General features: G+C 42.0%; 1 long non-coding RNA gene across 5 annotated transcripts in view; it reads right to left on the bottom strand.

The window, feature by feature from the left end:
* The window catches only part of LOC103892397 (uncharacterized), a 60,809-nt gene extending 48,953 nt beyond the window's left edge, over positions 1-11,856 (bottom strand). For 2 of the 5 annotated variants that reach the window (XR_008513129.2, XR_008513133.2), the window contains exon 1: positions 11,421-11,845. This is a non-coding gene — a long non-coding RNA (uncharacterized LOC103892397). Of the gene's footprint in view, positions 1-7,879; positions 8,093-11,420 lie in introns of all 5 variants that reach the window. The other 3 variants (XR_008513130.2, XR_008513132.2, XR_008513134.2) reach the window with 2 other exon arrangements.
* Positions 11,857-12,414: the final 558 nt, after the last annotated feature.

A 12,414-nucleotide genomic window follows, 5' to 3' on the forward strand; every position in this document is an offset into this window, starting at 1 on the left:
TAACTCCCAAAATAAATACATGAAGCAGGATGTGGAGTTAGGGGGACAGACCCCAAAAGGATACAAGCAGAAACAAATAAACCTAATTGTATTGTAACTGTAATATTTTCATTGCCTGTTGCACACAGCAAGTCAGTACACTGAGACACTGGATTTGCAGCAGAGAAAGATGTTTAATCATGGGGTCGCAGAACAAAGAGATGGGAGGAAACCTCAAATCCATCTCCCTGATGAGTTTGGGGCTAGGGTCTTTTAAGGGCTTTGGAGTGGGCCAAAGTATGGAGATTGTTGATTGGTTAAAGAGTACAGGGTAGGCTGGGCGCGGTAGCTCACGCCTGTAATCCCGGCACTTTGGGAGGCCGAGGTGGGAAGATCACCTGAGGTCGGGAGTTCAAGACCAGCCTGACCAACATGGAGAAACCTCGTCTCTACTAAAAATACAAAAATAGCCAGGCGTGGTGGTGCGTGACTGTAATCGCAGTTACTCTGGAGGCTGAGGCAGGAGAATCACTTGAACCCGGGAGGTGGAGGTTGTGGTGAGCCAAGATTGCACCATTGCACCCCAGCCTGGGCAACAAGAGCAAAACTCTGTCTCAAAAAAAAAAAAGAAAAAAAAAAGGGTACAGGGTAAAGTCATGGCACAGGGAGATGAAGAAGCTGTATTCTCATGCTGATCTCATTCCTCTGTGAGGGTCTTCAAACTGGTTGCTGGAATTCAGGGTGTGAGAAACATCTTAAGCAATCTTTAAACAAAAGCCTATGAGTCTAATGTCTGTAGGAAAAATCCTGTCTATAGGAAAAACATGTATGCAAATTATTCTAGTTATAACTATATTTCTGTCCAGAATCCAGTGTGCAATTTCTGTCCACCCTGTGGGGATGGTTTCAGTATTACAAATGAAAAACATAACCACACTGAAGGGTGAAGGGTTCCCCTTGACCCTCTGAAGATTTGCACCCCCCAAAAACAATCAGCTTGCAAAAGGCAGATTAATATGAGAAAAGTATTACAGTAGGTAGTCAGGCAGACATGAGCAGGGCAGGAGAGGCCCCCATTTCCCAGGAACTACAGGCAACCATCAGGTGATGTTCAGGCAGTTATTAATTTCTCAAATAATAAGTGGTTGCAGCCAGCACCTGGGAAAGGCAGTTTCCTAACAGATAGAAACACCTGAAACTGCTGATTAGCAGCTTCCCAATAAGATCTCAGGAATTGGGTGAGTGGGCTCACACATGCAGATTAAGAGGCAAAATGGCAGAGTTCAACTGGTATATGACTTTCTAGGAACGTAACACTGGTAAGGGAAGAATGCCTCAAGTGAGCATGCGTACAACTCCAGTAAACATATGCCCCGTCCCAAGTACTGGCAGGCTACCGTGCAAACAAACAGCCCACCCCAAAAGAAGAATCAGGGGAGGAGTAACGCAGACCCTGGAAAATGCCAACATGTAAAACCCCAAGTCAAAAGTCAAAGTGTGCACTTGATCTCTAAAGTGCTTGGCCCTCTTCCAAGTGTACTTCCTTTAATTCTTGGTCTAAAGCTTTCTAATAAACTTTCACGCCTGCTCTTGCCACCATCTCTCACTCTGCCTTATGCCCTTTGGTCAAATTCTTTCTTCTGAGGGGCAAGAATTGAGGTTCACTGCCGGTAACAAAAGGGCAGGGCATGGTGGCTCATGCCTGTAGTCCTATCACTCCGGGAGGCTGAGGAGGGCAGATTGCTTGAGCTCAGGAGTTCAAGACCAGCCTGGGAAACATGGTGAAACCCTGTCTCCAAAAAAAAATACAACAATAATAAAGTTGGGCATGGTGGCATGCACCTGTAGTCCCAGCTACTCCGGAGGCTGAGGAGGATTGCTCGAGCCCAGGAGGTTGAAGATGTAGTGAGCTGTAGTCATGCCACTGCACTCCAGCCCAAGTGACAGAGCAAGAATGGGTCTAAAAAAAAAAAATTAAAAGTAAGAAAAAAGGCATACAAATTTATTTAGCATGTATACATGGGAACCTTTAGACTGAAGACCTAACCCCCTTGTATTAGTCCATTTTCACACTGCTATAAAAAACTTCTCTGAGACTGGGTAATTTACAAAGGAAAGTGGTTTAATTGACTCAGTTTCGTATGGCTGGGGAGGCCTCAGTAAACTTACAATCATGGTGGGAGGTGAAAGGGAAGCAAGCACCATCTTCACAAGGTGGCAGGAGAGAGCACGCATGCGTGCAAAGTGGGAAAGAGGCCCTTATAAAACCATCAGATCTTGTGAGAACACACTCCCTATCACGAGAACAGCATGGGGGAACTGCCCCCATGATCAAATCACCTTCCACCAGGTCCCTCCCTCAACACCTGGGGATTACAATTCCAGATAAGATTTGGGTGCCAAACACAGAGCCAAACCATATCACCCCACAGTGAGGTACAGAAGCTTATACATCATTTTAAGCTTACAGAAAGAATGTGTACTCAGGGCATGGCCAAGAACAAGTTATGAAAGTAAATCAAATTTTAGCTGTAAGACAGGTTATAGGAGACAGAAACGAAGAGTCTTGCCTAGCAAAGGTCATCTTGTTATGTAGATGAAACTCCACAGGTAGGAGTCATTAGAGATAATAGATGGTAAATGTTTCTTTCAGACCCTTAAAGGTGTCAGACTTAGTTAATCTTTCTTAGATCCGGATAGGAGAAGAGCTGACTGGATTAATGGAAATTCTCTACAGATGAAAATTTCCACCACAGAAGACAGCTTTGCAGGACAACTTCAGTTGGCTGGCCCTGTGGCAGTCATCTCAAAAAATGTCAAAGAAATACATTTTAGGATGAAATATTTTGATTTCTTTCAAGGGGATGCAGAAAACATGAACTAAGGTAACTTTGTGAAACAGCATTTTGACTGGATGCTATAAGGCTAAAATGGAAAGAAGGTGTGTCCAGAATAGGTTCCTTCCGGTGGGTTCTTGGTCTTGTTGACTTCAAGAATGAAGCCACGGACCCTCGTGGTGTTACAGTTCTTAAAGATGGTGTGTCTGGAGTTTGTTCCTTCAGATGCTCAGATGTGTCCGGAGTTTCTTCCTTTCGGTGGGTTCGTGGTCTCACTGACTTCAGGAGTGAAGCTGCAGACCTTCACAGTGAATGTTACAGCTCATAAGGGTAGTGTGGACCCAAAGAGTGAGCAGCAGCAAGATTTATTGTGAGGAGCAAAAGAACGCAGCTTCCACAACGTGGAAGGGGACCCAAGCATGTTGCCGCTGCTGGCTCGGGTGCAGCTTTTATTTGCTTATTCGGCCCCACCCACATCCTGCCGATTGGTCCATTTTACAGAGTGCTGATTGGTGTGTTTACAATCCTTTAGCTAGACACAGAGTGCTGATTAGTGCGATTTTACAGAGTGCTTATTGGTGCATTTACAATCCTTTAGCTAGACACAAAAGTTCTCCAAGTCCCCATCTGACCCAGAAGCTCAGCTGGCTTCACCTCTCAAAGGCACACGCATACTGTACTGTAGTTAATACATCTTTTTGTCAGTGTTGTTTAGCAATTTTGTAGTGAAACACTATTCTAAGACTGAACAAAAAAGTGACTATATTGTAGATAACGAAAGCCAAGTTTCTCACTGTTGGAAAAAGAAATTATATCTAAGAAAAGGGGACAGAATCGACCTTGTAGTGCTGGAATGGAATTGGAAGTATCAGTATGAACTCATGGTTTCTAATATGTACATATATGTTGATAAAGAAATAAATATAAATGGGTGTACATGCATGAATTAGTATATAACATATATTTTCCTATTATGTCTGCTTAAACGTCCGGGGAACAATGATACTCTGTAGCAATGAGGACTCATATCTTGGTTTCTAAATCTCATTCTTTGACAAAAGAAATTGTAACCACCAGACAGGTTCTTCTTGCCTGTTGCACAGACAGGGCTGATTTATCAAGACAGGGGAACTGCAAGAGAGAAAGAGTTTAATTCATGCAGAGCCAGCTGTACAGGAGACCAGAGGTTTGTTATTACTCAAATCAGTGTCCCTGAAAACTCAGGGACTGGAGATTTTTTTTTTGAGATGGAGTCTCACTCTGTCACCCAGGGCTGGAGTGCAATGGCACAGTCTCAGCTCACTGCAACCTCTGCCTCCTGGGTTCAAGAGATTCTCCTGCCTAAGCCTCCCGAGTAGCTGGGACTACAAGCATGTGCCATCACACTGGGCTAATTTTTGTATTTTTAGTAGAGACGAGGTTTCACTGTGTTGGCCAGGCTGGTCTCAAACTCCTGACCTCGTGATCCGCCCCCCCACTCCCCCGCCCCCACCCACCAGCCTCCCAAAGCGCTGGGATTATAGGCGTGAACCACTATGCCTGGCCAGGGATCAGAGTTTTTAAGGATAATTTGGTGGATAGGGAGTTGGAAAGTGGAGAGTGCTGATTGGTTGGGTTGGAGATAAAATCACAGGGAGTTGAAGCTCTTCTCCTGCACTGAGCCAGTTCTTGGGTGGGAGTCACAAGACTAGATAAGCCAGTTTATTGATCTGGGTGGTACCAGCTGATCCATCAAGTACAGGGTCTGCAAAATATCTCAAAGCACTGATCTTAGATTTTACAATAGTGATGTTATCCCATGGAGCAATTTGGGAAGGTTCAGAATCTTGCAGCTTCTAGCCACATGATTCCTAAACCACAATTTCTACTCTTGTGGCTAATTTGTTAATTCGGCAAAGGCAGTTTTGTCCCCAGGCAGGAAGGGGGTTTGCTTTGGGAAAGGACTGTTATCATCTTTGTTTCAAAGTTAAGTTCCTCCCAAAGTGAATTCAGTCTGTGCCCAGGAATGAACAAGGACCGCTTGGAGGTGAGAAGCAAGATGGAGTCAGTTAGTTCAGATCTCTTTCACTGTCATAATTTTCTTAGTTATAATTTTTTGCCAAAGGTGGTTTCAAAATTATGGTTCCTTGTTTGAGAAATGATTGATTCTAAGGCTGGGGCACAGAAATACAAAATGAGCCTGGAGCATCTTACAGTATCAGAAAGTAAAGAAGTTCTAAAAATATAATAAAAAAGATGAGGCAGTGTCAAAAAGAAGCCAGCCTAAAAGAGCTCCCAACAGCTAAAGTGGACAATTTGAGCAACATAATAGGTAACAATAATATTGAAACTGCTTTTGCAAAATTATGACAGTAAGAAAAATCTGACAAAGCTGACTCCAACTTGCTTCTAACCTCTAAGCTGTTCTTCTTCATTCCTGGGCATAGGCCAAGCTAACTTTGGGAGAACTTTATAGTTTAAGCTTAAATCAAGAAGGAGAATAGCAATTTCCAAAACTACCCCCTTATTTCTTGGGTTTGAAAACATCTTTATTGGCTGGGCGCAGTGGCTCATGCCTGTAATCCCAGCACTTTGGGAGGCCGAGGTGGGTGGATCACCTGAGGTCAGGAGTTCGAGACCAGCCTGGCTCACAGGGTGAAACCCCATCTCTACTAAAAATACAAAAATTAGCTGGGCGTGGTGGCAGGCGCCTGTAATCCCAGCTACTTGGGAGGCTGAGGCAGGAGAATTGCTTGAACCCAGGAGGCGGGGGTTGCAGTGAACCGAGATTGTGCCACTGCACTACAGCCTGGGCAACAGAATGAGACTCCATCTCAGAAAAGAAATCACCTTTATAACACTAATAAAAGGCCGCAGGATTAGGATTATGGGAGGGGCATGAACTCTGCTGAGATGCAACAATAGTTAGAAGATATCAAGCCATTGTAGCCAGAAGACATGAGATTTGTAAACTCCTCGTGTGCTCCTATAGATACCATCACTATTGTAAAACTTAAAATTGGTGTTTGAGATATTTTCCAGACCCTTCATTCTGATGAACGAACTGGCACCACCTGGACCGGTAACCTATACCGAGAAACTGGCTCAGCTTGTCTTGTGATCTCACCCAAGTTGTCCAAATTAGGGGAAGCTGAATAAAGAAAATACTAGAACTCTGTATTATTTTTGTAATATTTTTATAAATTTAAAATTATTTTACAATAAAATATTAAGAAATATTAATGGGAAACTTGGATATCAGTAGAATAAGCAATAGGATGGGAGTCTATTACTCAAATCAGCCTCCCTAAGAATATTTTATTTTAAAACAGAATTTTATTTTAAAATATTGGAGTAGGAACCATTTTTGTTCTTTTTCCTTTTAAAAACAGTAGAACAATATTTTGATTAAAATAAAAAAATGAAAAAGAACTATTAAAACTACCTTAAGAATAGAAGGTTTTAAGAATCAAAATAAAGATGAAAGATTCAATATCTAATACACAATATTTACCAGGCATTAGACATTTTTTTCATCTTTGTCGTAAAGATGTTTGTCTTAAATGGTATAATGTATGTAAGAACGCTTTGAAAGACATAAAACATGCTATATCATTCTTTCTTATAATCCTCATCTTCTTGTTCATGTAATCATTTACTAGAACTAATTTTATTTGTTTAATTTTTAAGGTGTTGCATAGAAAAATTATAGGAACCTTGGCTTAAGACAGAGCTGCCTGTCATGCAGTAGCTACACAATAAATATATATTTAGTAAATTGAATGAATGAACATGAATGAGTCTAGATTCTTCCACTTACTTGCTTCGTCATCTTTAGAAGTTGTTTAACCCACTGAAGAGTTTTTTTTTTTTTTTTCTTATATATGAAACAAGGGTAATATCACCTGCTTTGAAGGGTTACTCGGAGGATAAGTGATAGGAATGTATGTCCTATGTCAGTGTCTGGCACTTAGTCATTGCCATAATCTTCATTCTCTTCACTGTCATTGTTATCCTTATCCTCAGTTTTTATTCTTTATTCTCTTCAGCTGCTTTCTTTCCCTTGGATTAAAATACTGTGTAGCTCCATGTTCCCTTTGTCAAAAACCTTATCTCTGCTTTAAGGCCCCTCTCATGCAGTCTTTCTCCACCAAATCCCGTCATCTTTCATTCCTACCTTTCCTGTAGTTTATGATGACATGCACAGATGCATGTATGTGTTTCTGTGTGAAGGTATATCTGACTTAATCCTCTTTTACACTGTAAATTCCTTGGGGTACCATTTTTGTTTCTTATCTGTTAGTCTACCACCTACCACATAGTAAATGTTAAACCATGAACCTACAATGAAAAGCAGACCATGTCTTTGTGACTTAGTATTATTTCTCCTGAGCTGATTCTTGTGTCAGGCATATAGTAGGCACTCAATCAATATGGGATTCAGTAAATACTAAGTAGCCAGTAGGCAAAAGTCTTTTGAATGTTGAATCATTTTTGTATCCTTTTTATTTGTTCAGAGCAACAGAGGGCATATTGCTGGACAGAGGGCTGTTCTATCCCTCCTAATTTCTGTTAATATAAGTTCATTCTTATATATTGGAACAGCTATCTTCACTATTGTCTGAAGAGCAGTATTCAAATACCTCTGTGGCTTAATCCTCACTTCCTACTCAGCTTCCATTCCCACCACACCTTGAACCTTAGTGTGCACCTCAAGTCCCAATTCACTGGATTGTTTACAAATTCCCGGAGAAACTCTGAACTCTTATTATATAAGCCTTGGCTCATGTGTTTCTTTTGTCTAGAACATTTTCCCTCCCATTCTTGCCTGACACCTTCTGGTCACCTTCACAGGCAGCTTAAAGGGTACCTCAATGAATCCCTGATGTCCTTCTCTTCTTTCCTGTTCTGCAGCTAATTGCTTGTTGTTTTATCCAGCCTCTATTTTATCCTTACTTAATAATACAAGGCAGCTGTTTATTTGCTTATATCTTTTCTAGAATAGAGGTTCTTATACTTCAATGTGCATAGGAATCACCGAGACAACTTATCAAAAACGCAGATTCCTGAAATGCAGCCCCCACCTGGGCTTGTCACCATCACAGTGTTGGTCCAAGTGAAATTCAGGAGTTAATAATGAAGGTTCCCAGGGCCCATCTCAAATGCAGGGAATGAGGATCTCTGAGGAGAGGATCTTCATTTGTAACAAACATCTTTGAATTGTACTTGGAGCAGTCCCAGGACAGCAATGAGCATGCTTTGTCACCAGAACCTCATGAAGTCTTGCCCTTGTGGGCCTACAATCAATGAAAGGGACATATATGAACATCTTTATGTCAAGCAACAAAATTACGACTCAGGTCTTTGCCAAGTGGAAAAGGATTTCTAAACACTTGAGGAGCAGAGGGAAGTCATTTTGTGTAGAAATGGGAGACAGGCCCCCAAGCCCAAGTGAACCTCAGCCTCACTTCATTAGCAGAAGCTGCTGTGCAGCTCCTGTCTCATTCTACTTAGAAAACAAGAGGACCCATTCAGGTCACATGGTTAATAGGAAGGCTAATATAGGTGGCAGTAATTGATGATTTACTAGATCAAAGTCCTTTAAGCCAGGCAAGAGAGATGACCCTTGCTTATTGATGATCATCATCCAATAGCTTTAATTTATCCTCAATATCCTTGGGGACAGACAGAGAGAGCTGGTTAGGAAAGGGGATTTAAGAAGGTCGATAAGTTATTCTCCAAGAAGTTACAGGCATCAAGCCTGGGCATGCACCTTCCTTCCTTTCAAGTGCGCTTACAAGAATGAGCGGGGAAATGAAATGGGCTTCTAATTATTTAAATTGGACCTACACTCTGCTGAGCAGTGCATTAGCTAGCATTCTTCCTCCATGTGAGCTGTCGGTTAGGCCAGGAGAAGGAGATTAAACATGTCAGCAATAGGTGTGGAAATAATTGGGGGCAGTAATTGGGAGAAATCCGGGCGCCTGATTGTGACTGCTGTCTAGTTCTCTCTTTCAAAATCTGAATTCACATTAACGTGTTGATGACCTCATCCAAGCTGGATGGAATTTATTAACAATAGAAATAATTACAAAAGGACTTGCATTTAAATAATCAAATGACAAGCCACAACCTCAAAACACTCCTCTAGAGTTACAAAGTGAATACATGATTCCTGTTTCTATACAAAAGCCCCTTATTTCTTAGTTTTAAAAAATGTATTTGTTATTCTTTCCCAGTTGTATTCAGGGGTAGGTCTCGTGTCTGGTTTTCCAATTTGATAGCTTCGATTTACCCCACAGCTGGAATTTTTTGGATGGCAACAAATATCTTTATAGGTTATTTGAGAATGTTTGGTATATTTTCCATTGTGTAGGTATTCAACAAAGGTTAGTTTAATCTGAATTTTATTTCCCTAAATAAAATTCTGTTTTTTAAGTTCAAAGATAATTAACTATTTATTCAAATCCCAATGAATGTGTAGGTTGTGTGTGTGTAGGGGGGTAGTTTATGAACACACTAAGTGGAAATTAGCAGTCATGAATGACCATTGATGTCTTAAATAAAAAAGTTTACCTAGGCAGGGTGCAGTGGCTCATGCCTATAATCCCATCACTGTGGGAAGCTGAGGTGGGAGGATCCCTTGAACCCAGAAGTTTGAGATCAGCCTGGGCAACATAGGAAAACTTCGTCTCTACCAAAAAAAAAAAATTATCCAGGTATAATGGCATGCACCTGTGGTCCCAACTACCGGGAGGCTGAGGTAGGAGGATCGCTTAAGTCTGGGAGATTGAGGCTGCAGTGAGCCGTGATTGTGCCAATGCACTCCACCTCTCCTCCAGCCTGGGTGACAGAGCAAAACCCTGTCTCAAAAATAAAAATTACCACATATATAGTTCATAATTATATAAAGCATATAAAAAACTATATAAGCTCTATATATACACATATATACATGTATATATATATACACACACACACACACACACATATATATGAAATTCTGTTGCCCAGGCTTGAGTGCAGTGGCGTGATCTTGGCTCATTTTAACTTCTGCATCCCAGATTCGAGCAATTCTCCTGCCTCAGCCTCCTGAGTAGCTGGGATTACAGGTGCATGCCACTACACTCAGCTCATTTTTTGGTATTTTTAGTAGAGACAGGATTTCACCATGTTGGCTAGGCTGGTCTTGAACTCCTGACCTCAAGTGATCCGACCGCCTTGGCCTCCCAAAGTGCTGGGATTACAGGTGTAAGCCACTGGGTCCAGCCTTTTCACTTCATTTTCAAGGCTCAGAATTCTCCCCTTTTGAAATTTCATTCAGTGAGGAAATTGATACCAATAATTTGCACTTTTAAAAGTATTTAAAATGGTATCTAACATGAATTTAAAAATCTATCTCGTGTTATAGAAATTGAAGCATTTTGGATTCAAAAAGAGGCATTATTTTGGGGACTGGGAGGATCTTCCTAGCTAAAAGATCATGGAGGGTGTATTCGCCTATCTCACTTGTGGGCATGGTGCCCTTGCCTTTCTGGCGAAGGCAGGAAGGGAATATTTCAGCTTGATGATAACGATGATGCTAACGATGATGCTATCTTACATTGGCTTGGCACTTTCTAGTTTATAAGTTGAGTTTGCATCGATAATCTCATTAGAACCTTCCATCAGTCCTAGCAGGAAGTCAGGACTAATATTTTAGCCTTGTTTGGCTGCAGAGGAAATGAGGTTCAGAGAGGGTGTGATTGGTTGAAAGTCGAATTGTGGAACTGGGACTATGATCTTTCCAAAATGAGCCGGCCTTGCCCTCTTCTTCCTTCCTCTCTTGCTCCCTTCCTGCACTAAACCTCTACCACGTGCCATACAGTGTGCAGGCACCAGGGATTTCCATGAGCTTCCCTTGAACCTTGTAAATAAAGCAAAGTTCCTGTTCTGAGGGGGCCTATAGTAAACTAAAGAGGAGTAAACACAAAATCAATTAAGGGCACCAAAGTGTTAGAGAGGCTGTGTTACAAATATTTACAGAAAGTAGTGTGAGAAGACAAGGGGAGTATTAATCAATTGCATATGGGACTAAGGGAAGAGGGGCTGTGACGCATTAGGAAAATCTTCATGAGACAGTAAAGCTCCAGCAAAGTTTAAAGTATGAACAGCCACCAGACAGACCTGGAATTAGCCTTTTTGCAAAGTGCATTTCCATGAGAAACTGTGCAGGGGATACATGGCCAAGTAATAGCATGCACTATGGTATATCGGAAATTCCTAATTCTTATTGGGGCTTTGAGTACCCCAAGAAGCACTTCAAAAAGAAATGTTTAACTTTTGTCATCTAGCCAACAAGTGCGATTATAGAGCTTTAAATACAAAATTTTAAAGAAAAATTAAGATTTTAAGTAACGTACCGTATTATGTAACTTTGGAAAGGACTAGCTTATAGCTTACATCTACTTGTAGGCAGATCTTAGCAGGCTGCCGAGATTTGCCTGTGGAAAGTGCAGAAGTGAAGTGCAGTGGAGACCAGGCCCACTAGGATAGGTAATAAACCTTAAACCAGATAAACTAGAACACTGACAATGTTGCTGTTTTACATACAAAACATTGAGCCATCCCAAGAAAGGGACTCACGGTCCAAACGTGTCCGGAATTGGGTTCTTGGTTTCACCGACTTCAAGAACGAAGCCGCGGACCCTCGCGGTGAGTGTTACAGTTTTTAAAGGCGGCGTGTCCAGAGTTTGTTCCTTCCGATGTTCGGATGTGTTCAGAGTTTCTTCCTTCTGGTGGGTTCATGGTCTGGCTAGTTCAGGAGTGAAGCTGCAGACCTTCGCCGTGAGTGTTACAGCTCTTAAAAGCAGCAAGTCTGGAGTTGTTCATTCCTCCCGGTGGGTTTGTGGTCTTTGCTGGCTTCAGGAGTGAAGCTGCAGACCTTCGTGATGAGTGTTATAGCTCATAAAGGCAGTGTGGACCCAAAGAGTGAGCACCAGCAAGATTCAGAGCAAAGAGCAAAAGAACTAAAACTTCCACAGCAAAGAACGGCACCCCAACAGGTTGCGGCTGCTGGCTCAGGCAGCCTGCTTTTATTCTCTTATCTGGCCCCACCCACATCCTGCTGATTGGTCCATTTTACAGAGAGCCAATTGGTCTGTTTTACAGAGAGCTGATTGGTCTGTTTTGACAGGGTGCCGATTGGTGTGTTCACAATCACTGAGCTAGACACAAAAGTTCTCCACATCCCCACTAGATTAGCTAGATACAGGGTGTCCATTGGTGTATTTACAAACCCTGAGCTAGGCACAGGGTGCTGATTGGTGCATTTACAAACCTTGAGCTAGATGCAGAGTGCCAATTGGTACATTCACAATCCCTTAGCTAGACATAAAGATTCTCCAAGTCCCCACCAGATTAGCTAGACACAGAGCGCTCATTGTTGCATTTACAAACCTTGAGCTAGACACAGAGTGCCCACTGGTGCATTCACAATCCCTTAGCTAGACATAAAGATTCTCCAAGTCCCCACCAGATTAGCTAGATACAGAGTGCCCATTGGTGCATCCACAAACCCCGAGCTAGACAAAGGGTGCTGATTGGTGTGTTTACAAACCTTGAGCTAGACACAGAGTGC

The sequence above is a fragment of the Pongo abelii genome, chromosome 15, assembly GCF_028885655.2.
Source record: "Pongo abelii isolate AG06213 chromosome 15, NHGRI_mPonAbe1-v2.0_pri, whole genome shotgun sequence".
Classification (NCBI taxonomy): Eukaryota; Metazoa; Chordata; class Mammalia; order Primates; family Hominidae; genus Pongo; species Pongo abelii.